This window comes from Chamaea fasciata, unplaced genomic scaffold, assembly GCF_029207755.1.
Source record: "Chamaea fasciata isolate MVZ Bird 193981 ecotype frontalis unplaced genomic scaffold, bChaFas1.0.hap1 SCAF_39, whole genome shotgun sequence".
NCBI classification, from domain to species: Eukaryota; Metazoa; Chordata; class Aves; order Passeriformes; family Sylviidae; genus Chamaea; species Chamaea fasciata.
The window spans coordinates 752,121-778,878 of record NW_027094124.1 but is presented as its reverse complement, the minus strand read 5'-3'; positions in this window follow the sequence as shown (position 1 = coordinate 778,878).

The window sequence follows — 26,758 nt, the reverse complement described above, 5'->3', positions numbered from 1 at the left end:
CATAGGATTGGAAATAAAGTTTGTGAAACCTCAACTCCTTTCAAAGATTCCCCTCCTTCTGAGCCTCTGAGAAAGCTCAACATTTTCTTCTGAAGTGTCAGTTTTTTCTTAGAGGTGGAGAGTGACATTGATGGCTTCTTTGGTACAGTTGGAAAGTGGGGAAGGCTCTCCCGAGGGGAAGCGTGGCCGTGCTGGGCACAGCACAGACCGGTGGCATCGGCCGTCCGGAGCGTGCACAGGAGCAGAGAAAGGCAAACCACAGGCGAGGGCTGCAGGCCTGGCTGAGGATTGCCACCCTTGTGCCGGCTGCCCTCTAACTCCTGGCCAAGGTGAGCAGTGTGTGCAGCGCTCTGGGCACAGGGGAGGGAGCCGGGCTGCTCCGCAGGCTCCGGCACAGGGCAGCCTCCTTCAGGCACGGCGCTTCTGCCGGGGGAAGCGAGGCCAGCGGCAGGCAGGGACAGCTTGTCAGCTCACATCTGCAGGAGCCGGGGCCTCACACGGCTCTGGGAGGAAGCGCCTGCAGTGCTGGAGTTGTGCACTGAGCCAGAGCAAAAGAGTGAAATGCAGAGTGTTCTGCAGAAATATTCCGGGGCGCCAGGCCAGCCTGCTTTGAGCTCTCTGGCACACAGCAAGCACTGTGCAATGCAGCCCTGAGCTGCTGGGAGATAGAGAGGTGTTAGAGAGGAGCCAACTGTCAGATGAAATTTAATGGGGTGACAAAGTCATCAAAGCCAAAGAGAACTGTTTTTTAGGATGGATTCACCTGAGCTGGGTGTGTATCTCCCTCTCCCAAGAGCCAAACACACACACAACACACACACAGAAAATGCTGCTTTTTATTGCCTTTCCCAGCCCAGGGCGAACCGTGTCCCCTTTCCCTTTGGCCGGGAAATAGGAAACTTGTATTCTGTCCCCACCGCCTCCTTTTCTGTCCCCTCCCCTCTTCTCCTACTTCCCTTTTGGTTTGGTCTTCACGCTGGCCCCTCTCCCAGCTCACAGCAACACCCAACAAATCAACTAGAACAAACCCAAACCCTAAATAACAACCCCAAGAACCAACAGCTTTCGTTCTTTCTTCTCATAACCCTGCAGCTGCAGCAAAATATTACCTCCTATCTCACAGAGGGAATCGGGCAGGAGCCTGTGGCTCGTGCTTGAGCAGTGAACTGATTTGGAAGGGAGCAGAAGGGTTTCAGCAGGCAGTTTGTGTTTTTCTTCTGAATTGCTGAAGGAAAGACACAATGTGGCTTCAGTCAGCAAAAACATTTTCAAGGTGAATTAAAGAAATGCTTGTGAGCAATGCCCAGAGAAGGCAGGTTTTGAGAAAATATTGAACTGTAACAAATTGTGAATTCCCTTTGCATTAACAGACTGTTGAGCCCTCTATTCCTCCAGAGCAGTGATTGATGTGTGCAAGTGACTACCTTAGCCTTGAGAATAGTCTTCCCAAGAATGTAGCTGGAATGCATTCAAGGGGAAAAGAGTGGTTGTAGGAGGCTCTTGAGCATCAGAGGAGAATTGCAGCAATGGGATGTTCCCCAAATGACCAGCCGAGACTCTCAAGAGAGCCCTACTCTCCTGTCAGTAACTTCTGAGAAGTGATTTAAATATGTCAACTAATTTGAGGGAATGTTTAGCCTGTGAGTTTCAGCAAAGTAATGAGTAGGTCTTATTTCCATGGTTACAAATGAGTAGGTGGGATTTCTGGCTGAGCACGTGTTAGGAAAGTGATTCCCCACGCACCCAGCACTGAAATAAAGTCATCTTTTGACAGGTGAAAATGAAACCTTTTCCAGCTGTTCCCCTCGGGTTTGCCTTTCTGGGGGCCAAAGCTCTGTGCTGCAGGTGGCCCGGGTGTGTGCAGAGCAAGGCAGCCTCCACAAAGCCCTTGCTTTCCCCACAAGTCGTCATGATTTGTTGCCAGGTGTGCCCAGCTGTGGCAGGAGAAAGAGCCCGCAGTGCAGTGGGCGCCGTGCCCTGCCCGGCCAGGGCTCTCTGGCACAGAGGAGCAGCAGCAGCACCTTTCAACCCACTCCTGCCCTGGCCTCACCTGGGACACAGAAGCCTCTGGAAATCAGCACCACCTGGCCCCTTCCCAGCTTGGAGCAGCTCCTGCTGGTGGGCACATCCTGCACTTCTACTGCTTCCAAACAGGAATCAAGGCACAGGGGAGACGGACATACAGAGAAGCCCTGGGCTAGTGCAATAAATGGGCAAATGCATGGGGGAATGTGCTAGGAATCATTTCAGCTGTCATGCCAATCCTGACTTCTCTCCTTTTCTCCCTTCACATTTCCTGTTCTTTTCCCTCTCACATTTCCACCCCTTCCCCCTCTCGAGTCTCACAGTTTTCCTCTCATGTTTGCCTCCCACGTTTTACTCATTTTCCCCACCCTTTTCAGCTCCCTTTCCTCACGCTTTGCCTCTCACATTTCCCCAACTTCCTGCTTTTTCTTGCTTTTTTGTTCTCTCATGATTCTCACAGTTTTTCCCTCACTTATCCTGCCCTTTTCTCCCTTCATGCTTTTCTCCTTTCCTCAGTCATTTTTCTCCAGGTTTTCTCCTCATGTTTCTCACTTTTATCCTTATGTTTCCCAGTGTTTCCCTCTCCCATTCCTCCCACTTTTCCCCTCACATTTATCATTCTTTCCCCCTCATGTTCTTTATACTTTTCTGGCACATTTTGTGCTCTTTTTTCACTTTTGTTTTCTGCCACTTTTCCCATCAAACTTCCCACCCTTTTTTCCCCCCTAATGTTTTCTGCCTTTTTCTGCCCTCTGGTTTCTCCCTCTTTTCCCCTCAGGATTCTCACAATGTTCCCCTCACATTTGCTGCCTGTTTCTCTCTCTCTGCCAGTAATTTTCTCACTCTCTTCCCCTCACATTTCCCTCCATTTTTTCCTCTATGTTTTTCAGCCTTCCCTGATCATGTTTCTTAGAATTTTCCCATCATATGTCCTGCCTTTTCCTCCTCTCACCTTCCTCTCCTACTTTCACTCACATCTTCACCATTTTCCCCTCCGTTTTCTCACCCTTTCCCACACAGGTTTCCTACCCTTTTCTTCCCTCACACTTCCCTCCTTTTTCCACTCCCATTTCTCACACTTGTCACCTCATGTTTTCTGCCTTTTTCCCCCTCACATTTCTTAACCCACTGCTTCCTGTCAGTGACTCTTCCTCTTCAGTAGTTGATGAGCTTCTTTTCTTCTTTCCTGCAATCCCCTCCTCCAAAGAATGGGTGCCAGAGCTGCGCTCCAAGAAGCCCCTGCCCGTGTGTCTGCTGAACAGAATGGCTGTGCTCGACTTGAACAATCTCGTGAAGAACAACCTAAATTGCAGTGGACTTTCAATTCCCTCTAGTCTTCATAGTGTTCTAAAGAAATAGGTACCCTGAGGGATACACGTCGCAGGTGCGCAGCCGCTGCACCATCCGCCTCAAGCAGATCCCATCTCCGTTTTCATCACCTCACAGTGACTGTGACTCCTGCCTGGACAAAACCACTTGTGATGCTGCTTGATGCTAATTGGAGTCCATGTGCACAAGGAGTGCTTTTAGCCCTCTTTCAAAAAAAAAAAAAAAAAAAAAGTTTTTATTTTAAAACATTCAATACCTGGAGTTTCGTATTTTCACCTATTTGAATTGCCTTGACATCAAAGTACTGCCAGTTGGCGTTCCAAACTGGCTGGTCTATGTTTGTGTGCACAGAGCAAAGGTGCCAGACCGTGTCCTTTTCCCGGGTGTCCGTTAATGTCCATTTCAACAGGCACTGAAGGGGGGCTCAGCCTGCCCCACACAGGATGGCAGCCAGAGGGCTGAGGCTGCGCCTCCTAGTGAGATCAGCCGCCCTGGCAGCCCAGCCCCAGCCGCCATCTTGTGTGTGGCTCTCCAGCCCTGGCCGCCATCTTGTGTGTGGCTCCCTCAGCCCTGGCCGCCACCTTTTGCACTGACCTAGTCCAGCTCTTAAGCGAATGTGTTGCTGTTTTGTCGGCAGTCAGGGTCCGCCCCAAAGACACCAACACCAGCAGGACAGGCTACAGGGAATGGCACGGGTTTGGCTCAAAGCAGCCAGCCCTGACTTGTCACTGTCCTTTATCCATGAACACGTCCCCATATGCAGCCGCAGCAAATGTCCAACAGCAGCTCCATCAGCCACTTCCTCCCGCTGGCGTTGGCAGACACGCGGCAGCTGCAGCTCCTGCGCTTCTGCCTCTTCCTGGGCATCGCCCTGGCTGCCCTCCTGGGCCACGGCCTCGTCACCAGCGCCGTAGCCTGCGGCCACCACCTGCACAGCCCCATGTTCTTCTTCCTGCTCAACCTGGCCCTCAGCGACCTGGGCTCCATCTGCACCACTGTCCCCAAAGCCATGCACAATTCCCTCTGGGACACCAGGACCATCTCCTACGCAGGATGTGCTGCACTGCGCAGGATTTCGGCGAGGGAAGAATGCAATCAATCAATATGATTGGTAAAGCATTGTTCAACTTTATTGCTCATAACATCCGTTCTTATACTTTTGCCCCAAGCATTCAGCATACTTGTCAAATTATAATTGGTTAGCATACACTACTCATCTATACTTGATTGGCTATATCAAGCGTGAGAAGGTTCCTCCTCTTGGCATGCTGAAAACTTTGTATACGTGCTTACTGCTACGCTCTATTAAGCACAAGTTCTTTTATCTTTGGCCTGTATCCGTGCTTACTGCTGTCCCAAGGACAGCTTATCTTAGCAGCGCGTAGGCTGCTAGCACTTGGTATCGGGCCATGAGGCCTCTAATGATCCGTGGCCTTGCTCTGCTAAGCATTCTTCAACAATTCCCTCTTTTTTATTTTGTGCAGCAAACGCAGCGTGTCGAGTAGTTACTGTTTCTGCTACGCGATACATCATCTGTTGCAAGCAGCAAAAAAAGCAAGATACAAAAAGTACAAGCAGTATAATAACAATCACAATATTGATTACATGTTGCAGTAGGGAGGTTATCCAAGGCCCTAGCCCGAAAGATCATAGCCAATCTGTTAAAGCCAAGCCTGTGTCTTGCTGCAAATGACTAGTGAGTTCTTACAACTTAGCTATTTGGGTATGAATTGACATGGAGTGATCTCTCTGTACTACCTTGTCAAACTGCCAGAGCAGTTGTAGGTTTTCTCTTGCCCTTAAGTCTTCAATTAAGTGTACCCCCTCTAACCCTGGCTGTCCAGTATCGATGTCGCTCTTGCAGGGTCATTAGCAGGACGGATCCATTTACTAGGTATCCATTGGGGCCCTGTGGGGGTAAGAACACAAACATAACCTCTACCCATGTACTGAACCTCTGCGGGACCTTCCCATACTCCAGTTTTGGGATCTCGGTACATGACTTTAAACAATGGCTTAGTTGCTTCCTCCTTTACTCCGCCTGAGTGGATGACCGCAGGGGGCTCCGAGTGGTCCCCCATTACACACAGATAGTTTAATACAAATAGTGTTTTTGATAGCATGGTCTGCACATCCACCTCCTCCTTATATTTTAACAGATAATCCTTGAGTGTTTGGTGGGCTCGCTCCACAATCGCCTGACCTGTTGGTGAATGTGGGATACCTGTGATGTGTGTCACACCCCACTTCTGTAAGAACCTTTGGATCCTGCTGCTCACATATGCAGGGCCATTATCTGTCTTAATCTGTTCTGGCACCCCCATCACCGCAAAGCAAGTAGTTAGGTGTCGTACCACGTGGAGAGCTTTCTCTCCCGGCTGCGCTGAAGCCCAAATAAATTTACTGAAAGTATCAATTGTAACATGCACATATTTCAATCTACCAAAGGAGGATACGTGAGTTACATCCATTTGCCAGATCTGATTGGGTCCAAGGCCCCGTGGGTTTACTCCCATCCCTAGTCCAGGCCCATGCTGACTACAGAGAGGACAGGATCTGACAATACCACGGGCATCATTCAGAGATATGCGAAACTGTTTCTTTAGGCCTCGCGCATTCTGGTGAAAAGTCTCATGAGCAATACGTGCCTGCTGAAATCCGTCTTGTGGTACTGCAACAGAAACCAACTGATCAGCTATGGCATTACCCTGACCCAAACCTTCTGACCATTTGTGGCTTCGAATATGCAAAATCGCAAAAGGAGCTGAGCGCAGCCGAACAGCTTGCCTCAGCTGCCTCAAAAGTTCCCATAACCTGTCATTCTTTATATCCTTTATCAATGCATCCTCAATCCGCAGCACCACCCCTACTACGTATCATGAGTCTGTGACAATATTTACACCCTGATCAGGCCAATTCATAATGATCCAAAGGACAGCCCTTAATTCTAGCATCTGCAATGAGTCCTCAGTAGTCGAGTCCACGTGCCCTCCTCCATCCATCCAGATCAAGGCAGAGCGTTTGCTTTGTGATGTCAGGGCACGGTTGTCACGTGGTCGTGGTGACATCACAAGGTTGCCTTGGTGCACGGAAGGCCTCAGGGGTGTCAGAGCAGCTCTTGGCCTTGCTCAGTGCAGGAACTTGGTCCTGTGCTTGAGGCTTTTGTCAGGGGGCAGCTGCTGACTGACAGGAGACTTCTTTTAGCTAGCGTTAGAGCGCAGTCTGCAAACTTGCACAGCAGTTGCCACAATGATTGGGCAACTCGCCGCTGCAGTTTTCACTGTTTATGGAGTTGCCTATTCCTGCTATTTCCTAACTAACCTGGCAGGTAAGTAGAGGTTTTCCCTGAGTGTCACCTAACCTGGTTTTTGTGTCTTCCTGCTCTTTCTTAGTGACTGAGTTCATTTGGAAACAGAAAGGCCATCCAGATGCCGCTTGGGTAAAGCTCCTGTCAACATGTTCAGCTCCAAAGGGGGTGTGTGTAGCCACGGCCGTGCGGGCAGCATTTGCAAGGGAGCCTGCAGGGGTTGCGTTCCCTCTGTTGGAGAGTCTGTGGCAGCAGAGTTTGCCAATTCCTCCCTTGCTGGGTCAAGCAGGACAACTTTGAAAATGTAGACTGGGAGGCCTTGGAAGGTCTTCTAAAAATGCTCTGGTTGTCTCCAGTTTTCTCAAAGCATCTGCTTCATTTTCCCTTGCCCACTGCAGGTCACCTGAGCCGGGTATTCAGAGGTGCTGATCCCAAGGTGAGTAAGGAAAGAACATTTGATGTTCTTGGCGTTTAAGAATTGTGCAGCAAGCTGTGAGCTTGGCCTGTGGCAGTAGAGTGTAGTAGGCTGCAAGAAAATCCATTTCCATGTCTACAGCAGCAAGAGCAAAGGCATCACTGCCTATTTCCTAATTTTCCATTTCAGAGCTTTAAAAGAACTAAAAGATAAGTTTTGCAGAGAGAATGTGCTTCCTGATAGTAGTCAGGGGGGAATATGTAATTTGGAGCAATTTGCAGTGTCCAGTTGAATCAGCCCATTAGAATTTAGTCTGAGGGACTTAGAATCCCCTTGCTCTGCAAGTTGATGATTTGTGCTTAGTAGAGCTGGTTCTAGAGCTGAAGAGAAAGAAGGTTCTAAATGATAGGTCATGGCCTGTGTCTAACGCTCCTGTCTGTCCACAGATCCCAGAACCAAGAGCAGACTCTCCTCTGGCTTCCTCTGCTCCTGGACGAGAAGGCAAAGAGGAGCCAAATGACCACAAGGCTCCAGCTGTGGTCACACCACAGCCGCAACTTTCCAAGACGGTAAGTGCCACTTCTGGAGGGCGCTGTCTTTAGTGCGAGGCAGAGCTGCAAGTTTCTGAGCAGCCAGCTCTTGCTGTTGGTGGCTGAGGATGCCGAGTGCTGCAGTCCTGCCAGACCTAGCCATTCCCCTCAGCCAGTGACAGCTGGAAAATGGGCTTTGAGCTGCCATGTTTAGGCCCCAGCTTGCTGGGATTCTGATAGAGGCCAGCCTGGAGCAGGAAGTTTCCCTGTCTGCAGAGGAGGGAGCATGTCAAAGGCACTGTGCTCAGCCTTGGTGGATACGTAGGGGACGCTGTGGTCTGGGGACACCTGTCCCCCTCCACAGACTCGCCAAGTACCCACAGGCACAAAAAGTATTGATGTGACAACACAAGCTTTTTGGGGCGGTTTGTCCCCACGAGCTTCTTGGCTGTGCTTACCTGGGAGCATTTCAGAGACACACTGGGGACGTGGAGTTTCTGCTTCAAGTCAGGGATTTTGGTGCCTTGGTTGCCAGGTTGTTCTTTTGGTAAAATGGAAGCAGAGGTGGGCAGGGAAGCAGAAAGAAGTGGCTGAATTAATGTGAATTGTGGGCAGAAAGGTGAAAAAGCTGAGCTTGACAGCAGCTCCCAGTCACTGGCTGACAGCACCTTCCTAAGGGCTTGCATTTAAAATGGGATCTGGGGCTAATCTCTGCCAGCCACTTTTCTGACACAAACTCTTTTGTTGTCTCAGATCTCCACAGGCTCTTCTATTGAAGCTGCAGCAGCAGGAGCAGCAGTGTCACCTGAAGGGGCCTGGCCTGCCCCAGCTGAGCAGTGGAGCCTGGGCAGTTCCTTCATCTCCAGCACTGACAAAGCTGCTGCTCAGCAACAGGAGATGGAGTATGATGAGGATGACTTCCTGGGGTTCATGAGTACGTCTTGTGTCTTTCTTCTCTGAGGGACAGTGTATTGTGAGCACGTGTCAGCATAGCTGGACCCATTGATCCTCCTCATCTCAGTGCCCTTTGTGATTGTACAGCACAAGTCATTGAAGCTGCTTCTTGCCCAGAGCAGCTGCCCGTCCTGTGCCCTCAGATAAGACCTGGTGGGGCTGAGAAGAGAGCCCAGCGGACTCTCTGCCTCCCATCACCTGTTGGCACAAAAGGGCACTGCCGTGCACCTGGGTGTGTCTGCTCTCCAAGCCAATCCTGCTGTGTCCTCAGTGGGGGCAGCAGCTCGGAAGGGGCTGGGTGTGGCCGTGCCTTCTTGCCATTGCTTGTCAGTGCTGGTGCCTGGGCTTTGGCAGCTTTGTGGCGGTGGCTGCCCTGGCCCTGAGGGCTGGTGTGAGCGCCGAGGCTGGAGCCTTCCTTAGCTGGGAGAGTGCCGCTGCCGGCCGGCCGCTGCAGCGCGGAGCTGCCCCGAGGCAGCAGCCCCTGCTCTGGGCCGGCTCCTGCACGGCCTGGGCTGGGCTCACAGAGGGTCAGCATCTCCTCTGGGCAGCTGTACGTGTCCCACCGGCACCTGAGGAGCACTGCTGTCCTTGCTGCCCTTGCCCGCTGCGGGAAGGTGGGCACGTGTGCGGGGCTGAGAGGGCGAGTGCAATGGCAGGGACTGATCCCTGCTGTCAGGGGGAGGAGAAGCAGTGTGGTTCTTCACGTGGGCCACGGGCAAGGGCGTCTTCCAGCTCAGCCTGCTCATCAAGGGTGAGGGTCCTGCTGCTGAAGGCCCCTTGGGGTTGTTTAGAGCATGAGCTGCTTGGGTTTACAAAGGGAAAGGCATTCCTTTGGGAAACTGCTGCAAGGTGGGGAAGATGCCCTCCTCTCCTGCGAATGCATCTCCCTGTGCTTTGTTTTCTGCCAAGGCATCTCTTCAAAGGACTGTAGAAAATCATTCTCTGTGCTGACCTGCTTGTACTGCAGAGCTGCCTGTCTTGTTGCAATTGTTGTTGTTGTTGTTGTTGTTACCCAGCTGGCCACAAAGGACTCAGAAGGCCAGACTGTAGAGCCCCAGCAGGGCTGCCTTTTGTATCTCTTGGATAGTGGGATGTCTGCTTTCAAGTGAGCATTTTGCATTTTGTTTCCCTCAGGGCAAATGGTGAGCACAGAAAATCCCCGGAGGAAATACACCGAAAAGGAAATTGTTGGCAGAGGGTGAGTCCAACCACAGTTGCTTCTACACAGTCATGGGGCAGCTGATTTGCTGCTGGAATATCTGTCAAGTGTGAAGTCAGGCAAGCTGCAAACATATTCAGACACGCGGGTTAGTCTGCCCCATCTCTCAGTACCGGCCAGAATTTGGAAGTGTGGTCAGAAGGCATTATCAAAGACACTTCTATTTCATTGCCAGAAACAGCAACCTACCCCCTATCATAGCAGTCAGATAACACTTCTCAGGAGCATTTCTTCCCAAGAGTTTGCTGAAGGAAATAGTCTGTGGTGAGGATAAAAACCGCCCAGTTTAGAAACTGAAATCCACGATGAAAGAATCACCTGGCCTTTGGAGCTGAGGCACTAAACCCCAATGCTTCAGAAACAGGCCCAGTGCCCATGCACTGGAGAGGAACATGCATCATCTGCCTTCTGGCAGTGCCCTCCTGCATGCTGCAGGTTGGAGGCATTTCCAGCAGACATCTCCTGTCTGGGCTGGCTTTCACTCCAAGGTCTAAATGGCTTCTCCTTTCTTTGCTGCTGTTTTGTTTCTAGGGCTTTTGGAGAGGTTTGCAGAGCGATCGACACTGCCACGGGCGGAGAGGTAAATGTCAAGAGCCCCTGCAGATTCTGCTGCTCTCCAGGGCTTTCCTGTCTCGTGTCAGCTGCGGCTGCAGCTGTGGCTAGAGCTGTGCTGCAAAGGCACAAGAAGCACAGACTGGTGCCAGCCTGCCAACTGCATTTGGGACAGCCTTTGTCCTGCTCAGCTGCCAGAAGGAAGGCAAGGAGGACAGCGGGTCCTTTCAGAGAAGGATGCTCTCCCTGGCTCTCAGATGCTCCAACAAAGGAGCATCTCACTGCTCTCTGGGGCTACGGCTTCAGAGTCCTGAATTCTCATTTCTGGCTGCCAGCAAATACATCTGAATGTTCCTGGCAGTTCCTTAGCCACCTGCAGTGCTGCACTTGGGAACTGCACGTAGGGAGAGATCTGCAAGGTGTCCCTAAAAGCCCCAAGCCCTGCCTATAGCCCGAGATGTATCCACAGAGTACCAAGTCACGCATTACTTCTTCTCAAGTACAGACAGACAGAGAGTGTGCTCAGAGCTTTGGGGGGGTGAGAGTTGACACACCATTGCTAACAAGTGGACAAGGCAAAATGTGGTCAGTGGCCACGTGTCCTGGATCTGGCCCCCAAAGGAGCAGAGAAATGGGCTGTAGGAATGTCACTTCCTAATTACTCCTTTGTCTAATTACAAGGCACTTTGGCACGGCTTGGCGGTGTCATTGCAAAATCTCTCTCCCCATGTGTGTTTTGGTCTCATTCCTCCAACTTCTAAAGTTACTGATTTCAATGTCATTCTAGGTGGCTATCAAGAAAATCTATCTTCGGGGACCGAGCGAGATTGAGGATATTGTTACTGAAATCACGGTCATGAAGAGGAATATGAGTCCCCATCTTGTCCATTATTTAGACGGGTGAGTGGTCATGGTCTCATCCCATGAAGGTTTGTTTACATAGTAAAAGTATGCAAGGTTAAAACCCCACTTTGGACACTAGCAGAAAAGAAAGCTGTTAATTATTGCTTCATTATTATTTCTCTACTCATCTCCAATGGATGGGAAGAGAGTGCAGTTTATCTCCGTGAGTCATCCCTGGCTTTCCAACACATAGTTGAAAAATTGTTCAAAAACCTGCATCAACTCTACCATAAGAAGTCAGTACCCTGTAAGTTGGCTGCCTCCATGTTGTCTCAGGATGGATTTTTTAAGGTTTCTTCAATGCTGATGAAGCATGCTAGGGAGGATTTCCCTTGGATTGTTGCCCCTCTTTTCCAGGGCTGGCCATGCCAGGAACACTAGGTGCTTCTTTCCAGAAATACCACGCGGGACAGGTTTTTCATCTTGGCTGTTACTAAACTGCACTTTTTGATTGCTGGCCATCAGAGACATCTCCTTTTGACAGATGTGCTGTTCTCCTTGAGACTGCACAGACTGCAAACAACCCACAGCCCGGAGGGAATGTCTTTAATTCTTTTAATTCTGTCCTTGTCACAAAGCAACCCGGAAACAAGAATCAAGCAAAGGAGCCAACGAATGCATGTTCATCTGCATGGCCTTGTTCCCTTCTTTCAGCTACCTTGTGCATGAAGAACTGTGGCTGGTGATGGAGTACATGGATGGAGGCAGTCTTTACGACACAATCCAAAAGACTCGCCTGACAGAAGACGAGATTGCCATCATCAGTCGGGAGGTCAGTCGGGGATCCCAGCTGTGCTTCCCAGAGCTTGGGCAGGATTGTCTGGGAAAGGGGCTCAGAACAGGAGCGATACCATGAGCCAGGCTTTGTTTCTGTGTGGCTGATATGCTCTGGGCAAGCAAGAGCCTCTCAAATGAACTGCCTGCCAGTGCCCCTGCACTCACTGGACTCTGTTCTTGTCCTCTTGTCTCCTGCTGTTGCATTTTCACTCTGGCTCTTGTATTTGCTCTTCTCCATCTTGCCTCTCTAAACTTTGGTCTGTTGGCACTGCATTCCTTGCCTGTAAAAGCAAAGGTGGTGATGGTGGGAGCATTTGAAAGGAACAGCAAAGAAGAAAGAGAGACTCATTTCTCTGAGTCCTCAGCTGGAAAGGTTAGCAGTGCAGCCAGAGTGCTGTGTGCTTCTGAGCACATCCACTGCAGCAGCAGTCATCCTGGCTGGTTTGCAGGGCAGAGTCTACACCAGCAGTTGCTGTTGCTCTTTGGCAAGCTGACATGCCTTTCTTTAGAAAGGTGCTGCTCTGCCTGTGTTGGAGCAGCGAGCTCTTCCCCTCAGTGGCACTGTGTTCTGCCATTACTCCTCATTCCCCTGCAGAGGGAATCTTGGAGAGCTGTTTCCTTTCTTGTGTGATGAAATCACATCACTGATATTTGCCCTCCTGTTTCTGGTTTCTCTCTCAGTGCCTGCAAGGACTGCATTTTCTCCACGCCAACCACGTGATGCACAGAGATTTGAAAAGCCTCAACATCCTTCTCAAAACGGATGGCTCTGTCAAGCTGGGTCAGTATATTCTTGGGCAGGTGCAGCGTTCCAGGGATATGTGGGCTGTGGGGCTGCTTTTGAGTGAGTGCCAGCCCCCCCAAAATGGCGCTGGTGGCAGTGCAGGGAGCCTGTTGTGAGCTGACCACGCGGTGGCAACGTGCACAGACCTATGGCAAGGCTCGAGCAGTCCACAGTGGCATTGCTCTGTGCGTGTCCCTTCCAGAGGGAGGGAGCTACATGTCTAAAGTTTGAAAAGCCCCTGCTGGAGGCAGCGTAAAAAATGTGGGGATTTCTGAAGCAGCCAGCACCATATTTCCTTGGCTAAAGTCCTGAGGAAACAGAGCAGGGACAGTTGTCCAGGAGATTCAAGAGCACATTCTCAAACTTCTACCGGGAAATTCTTTTGCGTGCTTTCCTAATTGCACAGGATTCAAATAAAAACGGTCTTTTGCTCTCTCCCCAGCTGATTTTGGCCTCTCTGCTCAACTCACCCCTGAGCAGAGTAGACGGAGATCGGTGGTCGGGACTCTTCAGTGGATGGCACCTGAAGTGAACGGTGAACCCTATGGGCCCAAAGTGGACATATGGTCTTTGGGAATCGTGGTCATTGAAATGGTGGAAGGAGAAGCTCCTGACTGGGAGGAAAATTCTGCCATGGTAAGGTGTAAATACTCTCTGATCCCGCTGTCTTTCTCCCCCATCCCACTTTGTGTGTGCCACTGGACAAAATGCCATTGCCATCCGCTGGAACTACTTCCACCACAGTCCCTTTCTGAAAATGTCCCGGCAGCACATCAGCATCTGCTGGGGTTTTGGTTGCATCCGTGGGGGAACTCAAGCCTTAGCCCAGGCAAACAATCTCCCTTCTCAGGCAACACTGGGCTTTGGCTTAGAAGTCGTTCCAGCTCTTTTGGCTTTGTAGACAGCCCTAATAGCAGCAAACAAGCATCTTAGAAGTGGTGTTATCTTTCCTGAAATGAAGGAAAGTAACCCAAACCCGAGGATGTTTATAAAACAGTGGTTTGGAGAGAAGAAGTGCACCCCCATTCTTCTCACAAGGAAATTTGCCTGAAACCTTAACAAGAGGGTGTGAAGGCCACAGAGTCTCTTGTGCTTCTTGTGCGGTGCTGCTGAAACACTCAGTGACCGTCTTTCTTTCCTAACCCAAGCCGTCACCTCCATGTCACTAAGATGAAGCCTGGCCATGTGGAGAGCCGGCCAAACCCACCCCTTTGTTTCCAGGCACTTTCTAGGATGGCCATGCCATTAATGCATTGACTTGAGTGTCCAAATGAGCAGAGGGCTACCACATGGATGGCCTTTCTCCCTCTTCTGCTTTGACCACCAAAATTTTCCTTTTGCTGCCTAAGGGAAGCTGAAATTTGCAGTCTGATGAGAGACGGAGGTGCAGGTGTTTCCTGTGTGCCCAAAGAGGCATTTTCGTCCCAAGACATTTGTGCATGCATCTTCATGTGTCTGTGTGGAAGATGAGATTCCAAATGTTTGTTTCCTTACCTGAGGAATAACTGAGGGATTTCCTTTCTTTGCTTGCAATTCCCATTGTTTTCAAGAACCAAGGAAAAAGCTTGATGACTTTGGTTTGATGGCAGCTGTGCTTAAGGGACCAACAAGAGCTGCAGAGATGCTTTTCATGTAATTATCTTTGGAAATAGTAGAGTGAGTTAGTAGAGCAAAGTGCCTCTTCCAAATAGCCTGTCAAGCTGCTCAGGTGAATCCTCAGAGAAGGAAACCTGCTTTTGCTGCTATTGTTTCCACTAACAAGGCCAGTCAATGAAATCAGCTGCCAAGGCAAAAGCTGCTGGATGCTGGAAAAGCTGTGGCTGCATTGGGCTTTGGGTGTTTTGTTGGTCCAGGAAAGTCATCTCTGCCTCTGTGCCACGGCAGAAAGTGCCACTGCAGAGTGCACCTGAAACAATGGGATCTGGGAGAGCGGTTCCAGACGTGAAAGAAGCGGGTGAGAAACTCGTGTTTCCTTTTTCTCCAGGCTCAACTCCTGAAAGCCACCAAAGGGATCCCAAAGCTGCAGCAGCCCAAGCTCTGCTCCCCTTTTCTGTGTGACTTCCTGAGCTGCTGCCTGCAGAGAGACGAGGCACGGCGCTGGTCTGCCAAGGAGCTGCTGCAGGTAAAATGCCAAGGGGCTGCAGGGGAAACAGTGTCCCAGGGACGGGCTCCTCCTGCACTGAAGTGCAAGGCATCAGGGGAGCCTCCTCCTCCTCACCTCCACTCTTGGTGCTGTTCAAATGAGAACAGTCAGGAATCCTAGACTGGGCTGGGCTGGCAAGGGCCTGTAAGGGTCATCTGCTCCAAGTGCCCTGCAATATGACCAGGGACCTCTTTCAAGAGATCAGGATGCTCAGACCGGAGATATTTCCAGGCCTGGGGCACATAGCAGCTCTTGCAGCAAGCTGTGCCAATGTGGCCCCACTGTTGCTCCTTAGACGTACTCTGATTCAATCTCCTTTTCCTTTGAAAAATATTGCCCTGCCTTTGAGGCTCTTAGCTTGCAAAGTAATGGTTCATTCTTGTTTTGTTTTTTTTTTCTTTGTGCAGCATCCATTTGTAACATCAGCCAAGCCTGTGTCCAGCCTGGTGCCACTGATCACTTCAGTGAAAGAGTGGAAGGAGGAGACAGGAATCAGACAACTGTTTTCTCCAACACCAGCATAGAGAAGGATTGTAGAATAGGACTGTAGAGTAGGATTGCAGCTAGGACAGTGGAGTAGGATAGTAGCATAGGATTGGAAATAAAGTTTGTGAAACCTCAACTCCTTTCAAAGATTCCCCTCCTTCTGAGCCTCTGAGAAAGCTCAACATTTTCTTCTGAAGTGTCAGTTTTTTCTTAGAGGTGGAGAGTGACATTGATGGCTTCTTTGGTACAGTTGGAAAGTGGGGAAGGCTCTCCCGAGGGGAAGCGTGGCCGTGCTGGGCACAGCACAGACCGGTGGCATCGGCCGTCCGGAGCGTGCACAGGAGCAGAGAAAGGCAAACCACAGGCGAGGGCTGCAGGCCTGGCTGAGGATTGCCACCCTTGTGCCGGCTGCCCTCTAACTCCTGGCCAAGGTGAGCAGTGTGTGCAGCGCTCTGGGCACAGGGGAGGGAGCCGGGCTGCTCCGCAGGCTCCGGCACAGGGCAGCCTCCTTCAGGCACGGCGCTTCTGCCGGGGGAAGCGAGGCCAGCGGCAGGCAGGGACAGCTTGTCAGCTCACATCTGCAGGAGCCGGGGCCTCACACGGCTCTGGGAGGAAGCGCCTGCAGTGCTGGAGTTGTGCACTGAGCCAGAGCAAAAGAGTGAAATGCAGAGTGTTCTGCAGAAATATTCCGGGGCGCCAGGCCAGCCTGCTTTGTGCTCTCTGGCACACAGCAAGCACTGTGCAATGCAGCCCTGAGCTGCTGGGAGATAGAGAGGTGTTAGAGAGGAGCCAACTGTCAGATGAAATTTAATGGGGTGACAAAGTCATCAAAGCCAAAGAGAACTGTTTTTTAGGATGGATTCACCTGAGCTGGGTGTGTATCTCCCTCTCCCAAGAGCCAAACACACACACAACACACACACAGAAAATGCTGCTTTTTATTGCCTTTCCCAGCCCAGGGCGAACCGTGTCCCCTTTCCCTTTGGCCGGGAAATAGGAAACTTGTATTCTGTCCCCACCGCCTCCTTTTCTGTCCCCTCCCCTCTTCTCCTACTTCCCTTTTGGTTTGGTCTTCACGCTGGCCCCTCTCCCAGCTCACAGCAACACCCAACAAATCAACTAGAACAAACCCAAACCCTAAATAACAACCCCAAGAACCAACAGCTTTCGTTCTTTCTTCTCATAACCCTGCAGCTGCAGCAAAATATTACCTCCTATCTCACAGAGGGAATCGGGCAGGAGCCTGTGGCTCGTGCTTGAGCAGTGAACTGATTTGGAAGGGAGCAGAAGGGTTTCAGCAGGCAGTTTGTGTTTTTCTTCTGAATTGCTGAAGGAAAGACACAATGTGGCTTCAGTCAGCAAAAACATTTTCAAGGTGAATTAAAGAAATGCTTGTGAGCAATGCCCAGAGAAGGCAGGTTTTGAGAAAATATTGAACTGTAACAAATTGTGAATTCCCTTTGCATTAACAGACTGTTGAGCCCTCTATTCCTCCAGAGCAGTGATTGATGTGTGCAAGTGACTACCTTAGCCTTGAGAATAGTCTTCCCAAGAATGTAGCTGGAATGCATTCAAGGGGAAAAGAGTGGTTGTAGGAGGCTCTTGAGCATCAGAGGAGAATTGCAGCAATGGGATGTTCCCCAAATGACCAGCCGAGACTCTCAAGAGAGCCCTACTCTCCTGTCAGTAACTTCTGAGAAGTGATTTAAATATGTCAACTAATTTGAGGGAATGTTTAGCCTGTGAGTTTCAGCAAAGTAATGAGTAGGTCTTATTTCCATGGTTACAAATGAGTAGGTGGGATTTCTGGCTGAGCACGTGTTAGGAAAGTGATTCCCCACGCACCCAGCACTGAAATAAAGTCATCTTTTGACAGGTGAAAATGAAACCTTTTCCAGCTGTTCCCCTCGGGTTTGCCTTTCTGGGGGCCAAAGCTCTGTGCTGCAGGTGGCCCGGGTGTGTGCAGAGCAAGGCAGCCTCCACAAAGCCCTTGCTTTCCCCACAAGTCGTCATGATTTGTTGCCAGGTGTGCCCAGCTGTGGCAGGAGAAAGAGCCCGCAGTGCAGTGGGCGCCGTGCCCTGCCCGGCCAGGGCTCTCTGGCACAGAGGAGCAGCAGCAGCACCTTTCAACCCACTCCTGCCCTGGCCTCACCTGGGACACAGAAGCCTCTGGAAATCAGCACCACCTGGCCCCTTCCCAGCTTGGAGCAGCTCCTGCTGGTGGGCACATCCTGCACTTCTACTGCTTCCAAACAGGAATCAAGGCACAGGGGAGACGGACATACAGAGAAGCCCTGGGCTAGTGCAATAAATGGGCAAATGCATGGGGGAATGTGCTAGGAATCATTTCAGCTGTCATGCCAATCCTGACTTCTCTCCTTTTCTCCCTTCACATTTCCTGTTCTTTTCCCTCTCACATTTCCACCCCTTCCCCCTCTCGAGTCTCACAGTTTTCCTCTCATGTTTGCCTCCCACGTTTTACTCATTTTCCCCACCCTTTTCAGCTCCCTTTCCTCACGCTTTGCCTCTCACATTTCCCCAACTTCCTGCTTTTTCTTGCTTTTTTGTTCTCTCATGATTCTCACAGTTTTTCCCTCACTTATCCTGCCCTTTTCTCCCTTCATGCTTTTCTCCTTTCCTCAGTCATTTTTCTCCAGGTTTTCTCCTCATGTTTCTCACTTTTATCCTTATGTTTCCCAGCGTTTCCCTCTCCCATTCCTCCCACTTTTCCCCTCACATTTATCATTCTTTCCCCCTCATGTTCTTTATACTTTTCTGGCACATTTTGTGCTCTTTTTTCACTTTTGTTTTCTGCCACTTTTCCCATCCAACTTCCCACCCTTTTTTCCCCCCTAATGTTTTCTGCCTTTTTCTGCCCTCTGGTTTCTCCCTCTTTTCCCCTCAGGATTCTCACAATGTTCCCCTCACATTTGCTGCCTGTTTCTCTCTCTCTGCCAGTAATTTTCTCACTCTCTTCCCCTCACATTTCCCTCCATTTTTTCCTCTATGTTTTTCAGCCTTCCCTGATCATGTTTCTTAGAATTTTCCCATCATATGTCCTGCCTTTTCCTCCTCTCACCTTCCTCTCCTACTTTCACTCACATCTTCACCATTTTCCCCTCCGTTTTCTCACCCTTTCCCACACAGGTTTCCTACCCTTTTCTTCCCTCACACTTCCCTCCTTTTTCCACTCCCATTTCTCACACTTGTCACCTCATGTTTTCTGCCTTTTTCCCCCTCACATTTCTTAACCCACTGCTTCCTGTCAGTGACTCTTCCTCTTCAGTAGTTGATGAGCTTCTTTTCTTCTTTCCTGCAATCCCCTCCTCCAAAGAATAGGTGCCAGAGCAGCGCTCCAAGAAGCCCCTGCCCGTGTGTCTGCTGAACAGAATGGCTGTGCTCGACTTGAACAATCTCGTGAAGAACAACCTAAACTGCAGTGGACTTTCAATTCCCTCTAGTCTTCATAGTGTTCTAAAGAAATAGGTACCCTGAGGGATACACGTCGCAGGTGCGCAGCCGCTGCACCATCCGCCTCAAGCAGATCCCATCTCCGTTTTCATCACCTCACAGTGACTGTGACTCCTGCCTGGACGAAACCACTTGTGATGCTGCTTGATGCTAATTGAAGTCCATGTGGACATTCCCAGCACTTTTTCCTGCACTTTCTGCCCACTAAGCAGAAATGGAGCTTTTTAGAAGCTTCTTACAGTGACACCTGAAAGAGCAGTGCTGCCGTCAGCACGTTCCCAGCCTTTCTTCCCTGGGAATATTTCTTTCCCAGAGCCAGCCTCACACCCTGTGTGCCCCGTAGGAAAAGTGCTTTCCTTAAAAAACTGAAGGGATTTTCAGGGAGTCCCACCCAGCAGAAAATTCCTGAGAGGGGCTGTGGATGGTGTCCAGCAGCTCCTCGTGGCCCAGCAACCTTCCCCAAACACCAAGCGCTTCCAGGAAACGGGAAAGAAACACACATCCCATGGGCCTGGTAAGAGGGCCTGGCTGAATCTCTGCTCCTCACACACATCTTCAGGGGAAGGAGGAAAAATAAACAGGCTCCAAACAGGATAAATGGCTCCCTGCGGGGCTTGGCTGGGGGTTTATCCTACAGCCACAGCATCCCAGTCCCAATGGATGCAGGGCCTGGCTCAATCCCAGTTTGGGGCTGGAAGAAAAGCACCAACAATCAGCTTTGCTGAGGCAGCAGCCTGTGGTGGAGCTGTGAGAAAACCTTTGTGCTGTTGCAATGTTTTCCTCATTGCTTTTGTGCGCTCTGCAAACAGATTTGGTAAGCAGGCATGGTTACCCTGGGATCCTCCTCCAGGATTTATTGGGGGTGTTTAATACCTGCCACAACCACCCTGCATTTCCCTGAGCTGGCACTAAATGCTGGCCCTGAAGTGACAATTTATGGTTGGGTCTGTTGTCTCAGGATAAACCACAAAGCCAATAGTGGTTGTAAAAGTGCCACTCCCAAAGCGTCCCACTCCCAAAGAGTCCCCTTCCCAAACTGTCCCAAAATGTCCCATTCCCAGTGTCCCATTCCCAGTGTCCCATTCCCAAAGTGTCCCATTCCTAGTGTCCCATTCCCAAAGAGTCCCATTCCCAGTGTCCCATTCTCAAAGAGTCCCATTCCCAAAGAGTCTGATTCCCACAGTGTCCCCACTCCCAAAATGTCCCAATGTGTCCCATTCCCAGTGTTCCACTCCCAGTGTCCCACTCCCAAAGTATCCCATTCCCAAAGTGTCCCACTCCCAGTGTCCCATTCCCAGTGTCCCCTTCCCAGTGTCCCACTCCCAGGGCCTGGGGAAGCTCCTGCTGGTCGTTCCCATCACCTCCCAGCTGAGGGACAAGGAAGAAAACCCAGGGATAAAATGTCTGCAACTCCTGTTCTGATAACAGCTGGGAAGGTGCTTTAGCCCCCAGGCACTGCTGCCTCCAATCCAGGTTATCTTTGGGTTGGAATCATGGAATTTGGGATGGAAGGACCTTCAAGCCCCACCCTGCCACGGGCAGGGACACCTCCCACTGTCCCAGGGGCTCCAACCTGGCCTTGGACACTCCCAGGGATCCAGGGGCAGCCACAGCTGCTCTGGGAATTCCAGTCCAGCCCTCCCCACCCTCCCAGGGAGGAATTCCTTCCCAAGATCCCATCTAAATCTCTCCCCCTGTAGTTTAAAGCCATTCCCCCTTGTCCTGGCACTCCAGGTCCTTGTCCAAGGTGCCTCTGCAGCTCTTTCAGGCTCCCTTGTGGTCTTGGGAGGCCCCAATGAAATCTCCCCAGGTCTTTCTCTTCTCCAGGCTGGACAGCCCCAACCCCCGGTCTGAGCAGTCTCCTGCAGCCAGCTGCAGAAAAACGCAAAAATATCCCACAACTTCTCCAATTCTGCATTTTTAGTTAATGAAACAGATTGATGAGGGAAAACCCAAATTGCTTTATCAGCAAGGCTGAGCTGAACCAGCCCCTCCTAAACTCCTGCCCCTTCCTTGCTTTGGAAACCCAGCAAATGGAAAGATGGAAACAGATGGAAACACAGCAAAAACAAAAGAAGGAAGGATTAATTTGGTTTGATTTTTGGTATTGACCTTCTACCCCCTCACATTTCTTTTAGCACACATCCCATTTCTGTTGCCTTCTCCAGCTCACTGAAACCTTCTGTGACTGCAGTGATGGCCCCTCCTGAGCCAGGCTTCTCTTGCCCTGGGGCAGAATTGTTTTCTGTTCCCTTCATGATGAGCAATGAGATCACTGCTGCCAAAAAAACCTGGGTGAGTTCAGCCCAGGTGCTGTGACTCTTCCCCTGGCACTGCCAGGCATTTCCTCTGCCAGCCACATGAAATATTAACATCCCTCCCCTCCCTTTTCAGAGTCTTGTGAAGAAATGGCAATTTATCCCTAAATCCAATTTACTCTGCTGCCCCTCAAACCCTGCAACCACCACAACAATCATGGAAAGCTAATCATTAGACTTCAGAAGGCTGGGAAAAGGAATTGATTACAAAGAAATCTCTGACCTTTGGAGCTGTTCAGATCAGTGTAACTCCCCCAGCAGCACCTTCTGAATGCACCAGGAAGGTGGATCTCGGATGTCTCCTTGTGCCACTGGAATACAGGAGTTTTCCAGGTTGATAACAATTCCCTCAGGGAAGAGGCTCGTGGATCCCGAGGCTGGAGCAGAGCCAGAGGATTTGCCAGGGGAAGGAAAAGGGCTCAGTGGTGAGGGGAGCGTTTCCCATGATTGTGCTGTAAATACCCTCAGCACTCACTCCCCTCCCATTGTTCTCCTCTGGAATCAAGGGCAGGCAGGATCAGGGGAAAAAAGGAAAGCAAAATGTCAACACAGGTTGGAGCTTTCTGCAGGGAAACTCTGCAATGGCTAACACACACAGAAAGGGGAAAGTTCTCCCTTAAATACTCAAATTAAAAATCCTTCCAGAGGGAAAGGTGGGTGATATCAGGGGTTCAGGCACAACATCACTTCAATCATGGGTTACACTATGTATATAGATGTATTTATTTATAATTTATGTAGATGTGGCACTGTGGTGTTGGTAAACACATCACCAATCTAAAGAGATCTATGCTTAATAAATAATTATAGCAGCAGGCTCTTAACTGGCAGCAAATTATTTCATCTGGGATAATTTCATTCATTTCATCCATACAAATAGTTCAGCACATTCTAGAACCTGGAAGAATAAAATTCCACAATTCTGAAGGGATTTTTGTTTTGGAAAAAAACCCAAATTACCTAACCCGTTATGGACATGCTTTTATATCCTAAGCCAAACCCAAATATTATAACCCAAATCCCTCCCTGGGAGGGTGGTGAGGGCTGGGATGGAATTCCCAGAGAAGCTGTGGCTGCCCCTGGATTCCTGGAAGTGTCCCAGGCTAGACTGGAGCAGCCTGGGACAGTGGGAGGTGTCCCCGCCCATGGCAGGGCTTGGGAATGAGAGATTTAAGGTCCCTTCCAACCCATCCAGCGTGGAATTCCATGGTTCTGTGAACATTTGAAGGTACCGAATCCTCATTTGCCTCCACCCACCATGCCACCGACGCCACATAGAGCAAATAGACTGCCCTCATCACACAGCGCACCCGTATTAAAAACACAAATCACCCATAAATTTTAAAAATAATTACAAACTGACCAGAAAAGAGAAAAAAAAACCAACTTTAGTCTCACAGACAAAGAAAAGCAAGAACAAGTGACACAAGCAAAAAAAGCTCCTCCATACAACCAACTGCCGGCGAAAAAACCACGCTACGCCCTTTTCATTGACGATTCCTGTCGCATTGTAAAAATGAACCATAAGTAGAAAGCAGCCGTATAAAACCCCACATGACAAGTTGCAAAAGCCACTGAAAGGAAAAAAAAAAATCAAGTCAGCTTGCTAAACTCAAAGCTGTCCAATTAACCCTTGACATTGCTAAAAACAAAGAGTAGCCAAAGCTCTACCTCTACACTAATTCGTAAGTAGTAGCCAATGCTCCGTAGAGTTGGCTAAAAAAGTAGAAAAAGGCCAACTTGCAACATTAAAAAAAAAAAAAATCTAGGCTGCTGATGAATAAAAAAACATTGCCACTCGCGTAAAAAACTACCTGTAAAAATCCGCCACGTAATTCCCATATGTTCCCAAGAATCAAGCTAATAAAAACCACCAAAATAATAAGCAAGTCAATCAAGCTGCCAAAATAAAAGTATCAAAATTTAAATTAGCAAGACAGAAAAAAGTTGTTCCTAGCTCAATAAGCCCATAATGCCTCGAATCATCCAAGCAAAAATGCCACCTCTAAGTGAGCCCAAAACCAAGAAGTAAATTTAACCATAGACAGCATTTCTCAAGTTATCCATAACTATAAAACACGTGCTGCAATCAAGCAAGCCAAGCAAGTAAAGCCCTTATGGTATAGTAAGCAGTAGTCCAAATATAAATATAAAAAACCCTAACAAATTAACTACATCAGCCTTCTCCAAACCCGCCAGGGCAGGTGCTATGTACTAACCACAGGAAAAGTCATCACTAAATAGTTAAAAACCTACCCTGTGCCTCATGCTACTGTCCAAAACACCATCCTGAGCCTAAAAAAACAAGTCCTGTGAAAACACAGCACCCCTGAAAAAATCAAATCAAACAATAAAACCCATTTCAAAAATTGTCTTATAAGCACCTAAGCTAAAAAACATGGCATTAAGTAAGTATGCCATATTCCTTATCATGCACCAGCGGTCGAAAAAATTAAACAGTGCAATAACCTGCTTAAAGCTACCTTAAAAGCACTAAGTAAAAAAACTTTCAAAAACTAAAGTATTAATTTAGCAAAAGCCACATAGCTAGTAAACACTCAAAGTTCCACCAACCGAGCAAATCCTGCCCAATCTAAGCCCGTGCAAACAACAACAAAAAATAAAGTTCCAATAGTACACATGAAAAGTATACTGAGAAAACCTGTTTAAATTAATCCTGCCTCCAGCAAAAACAATCCCATCCGTGAAATTGTCTTTGCTCAGAAACCAAGTTGCACCTGGCAAATAATGCAAAAAAATAATAAAAAAACCCCAATGCATACCTCAAAAAAACCTTGTCTTAAAGTAAACTACCCATGACAATGTGACTGTATCCATATTTGCATGTATATATATATAAATATATATATATATTTTAACAGTTTAAACTCAATATAATATGTTAGTATAAAAAAAAATTCAAAGTAGATAATGTTGGGAGTTAGGTTTGTTCCTTCTTTCTCTAAAGAATTTTTTCCCCATAAGTTACCAAAGAGACCAAAGGTTAAACACTTCAAAATACTTAGCCGAAACAAAAACAGAAACAAAGTAACAAAAAACCCCCACGCAAGTAAAAAACAAACCTTAAAGCAGCTAGAAGCTGTCCTTTTTTTTTTTTCCCCCCCCTCCGGACCTTCAAAAAAAAAAAGAAAAAAACCGGCTAAACTGTTGCTAACTGGAAAAGTTTCACTGTAGCCAAAAAAAATCCAGTCCTCAAAAATCTACTCTGGCCAGTTCAGCCGGAATCCGGAGCCTTCTCTGCCACCCGCAGGAGTTAAGCCAGCCCTGCCCCGCCTTCGGCTTCTTCAGCGCTGCTCCTCTTGCTGCAGAGTGACCCTGCAGCCCCGCGCTGCCGGGACACCCTGCCATCCCAGCTACCAGCCCGAAACTTTCCACTCTTTCAGCTTGCTGCTCTAAAAATCCTGCAAGAACACCCAAACCAAACTGCCCTAAGTTTTGTAAAACAAAGCCCTCAAAGTTCTTAATACTGTTTTTCTTTTGTTATTAACACTGTAGTTATTTGAAGGGGGTTTGTTTGTTTACTTTGTAATACATACTAATAAAAAACTGCTATTCCTATTTCCCAAATCTTTGCCTAAAAACCTCTAATTGTAAATTTACAATTTAGCAAAAAAAAAGTTTACGCTCTCCATTCCAAAAAAACCTCCAACTTTTACCTAGCAAATACCTGTCTTCCCAAACCAAAACAAGTTGCCATGCTCATCCATAAGGATAAAGTGGCTAATCCAGCCTTTGCCAACTCAGCTGAGTGGAAGGGGGAAGAGGAGGAGAGGATCAGCAGTGACCCAAAAAGAGAAATTAAAGAGGAATTGGTCATTTTGGATCGAGCAGCCTTTTGGAGATCTTAGCTGCCCAAGGGTTTGCCTGCACTGAGCTGGGTTTGAAGTGAAAGCCTGACTTTGGTTGAAGACAATTATCAGCTGAGAGAAGGGAGGCCGTGCCAGCTTCTGCGGCAGGCCCCGTGCCCTTCCCGCTGCGGCTGCGTCGGCAGCCCTGGGGGCTCCTTCTGCTGCCCTGAGCCCGCAGAGCAGGGCAGCGGTTGCCGATGGCTCGAGCCATCAAATCATTCAAGGTCCTGTTGGGCTCTCTTAGACACTTGGGCCGAGGGATTCCTTCCGACCTGGGCCACTTTGGGTGGAGCGGGGGCAGGGCCGGGGCAGGTGGCAGGGTGTGCATGGGCCCTTTGTGACACGGTGCAGCAGCGTGGTCACCGTGGCAGGGAACAGCACAGGGTGTCCCGAGGAGCCTTTGTGACACGCGGTGACATAGGTGCTGGCAACAACGCAGCCACGCCACAGTGCTCGGAGCACGCCACGGGACAGGACGCGCCAGAGAGGTGCTGTGAGGAGTTCCCACACAGCCCGCTCGTTTGTGCCCGACCCGGAGCCTTTCCGAAGCGCTGCTCCTGCAGCTGACCTCGCGGCCAGACTGCGGGACTTGGTGACTCGGACCTTTCCCGAGGCATCTCCCAACCCTGCGGTCGGTGCCCTCGCGGCCAGACCACAGGATCTGGTGACCTGAAGCACCACAAGGAGTCTCCTGTCATTGTGGCAGGAGCCCTCAAGACCAGTGTGCAGGACTTGCTGTCCTGCAGCCTTCCTGAGGCTTCTTTGTCGCAGGTGCCTTCAAGGCACAACTGCACAACTTGTTGCCTCAGGGTTTTCCCTAGTTTCCTCAGAGGCATCTGTCTGAAGGTGCCCTCGAGGCCAGACGCTGACATGGCGGGCAGATTTCACGACCTCCTCACAGTTTGCTGGAGGAGAAGAAATACAAGCCCTGGAGATGCTCCAGCAAAACCCCCTCAAGAGCTGGAGCAGTTCCAGCCACAGCAGGATGGTGAGTGGCAGAGCCGGGCCACAAGGCCGATGGCTGCGGACAGCTTGGCCCCATCCCATCCCATCCCCGTTCCCATTCCGCCCACTGACAGGATGGAAGAGGGGCCGAGGCTGCCCCTGCAGCAGCTGTGCTCCATCCCCTGGGGCATCCCGGGGCTGTCCCTGCCTGGGGAGAGCAGGGCTGGCTTCTCTGGCCTCTCCTGCAACCCCTCAGCTCTGGCTGCGCTCGCTCTTTGCCAGATGCAACCATGGAGCAGACACAGGAGAAGAAGCCCACCCATGGCCGCTTCCGCAGATCACTGAAGGTACGTGCAGCCATCCCCGCCTGGGCTGGGCCTGCTGTCACTGCTCGGCCGAGCTCCGCGCTTGGAGCACTCCATGGAACGTGTCTCTCTTCCCTGTCCTTTGCTCTTCTGCAGATGTTCCGGAGGCTCGTGCCCATTCGGCGTAGGACGACCAGAAGCCGTGCAACAGCTGAGCCTGACCGCAGGCTGACTGAGCTCCAGGCAGAGCCCAATGTCAGCCCGAATTTGGCTCAGCGCTTGGATGCTGCAATCAGTGACGCAGCAAATACAGACATGGCAGTGACTGAGTGCGTGGCCTTCAGAAATACCAACACAAAAGAGACCCTGAGTCTTGGAGGCCAGGAGAGTGTGGCGGGAGGGGAAGCACTTCTTGGGGAAAGCTGC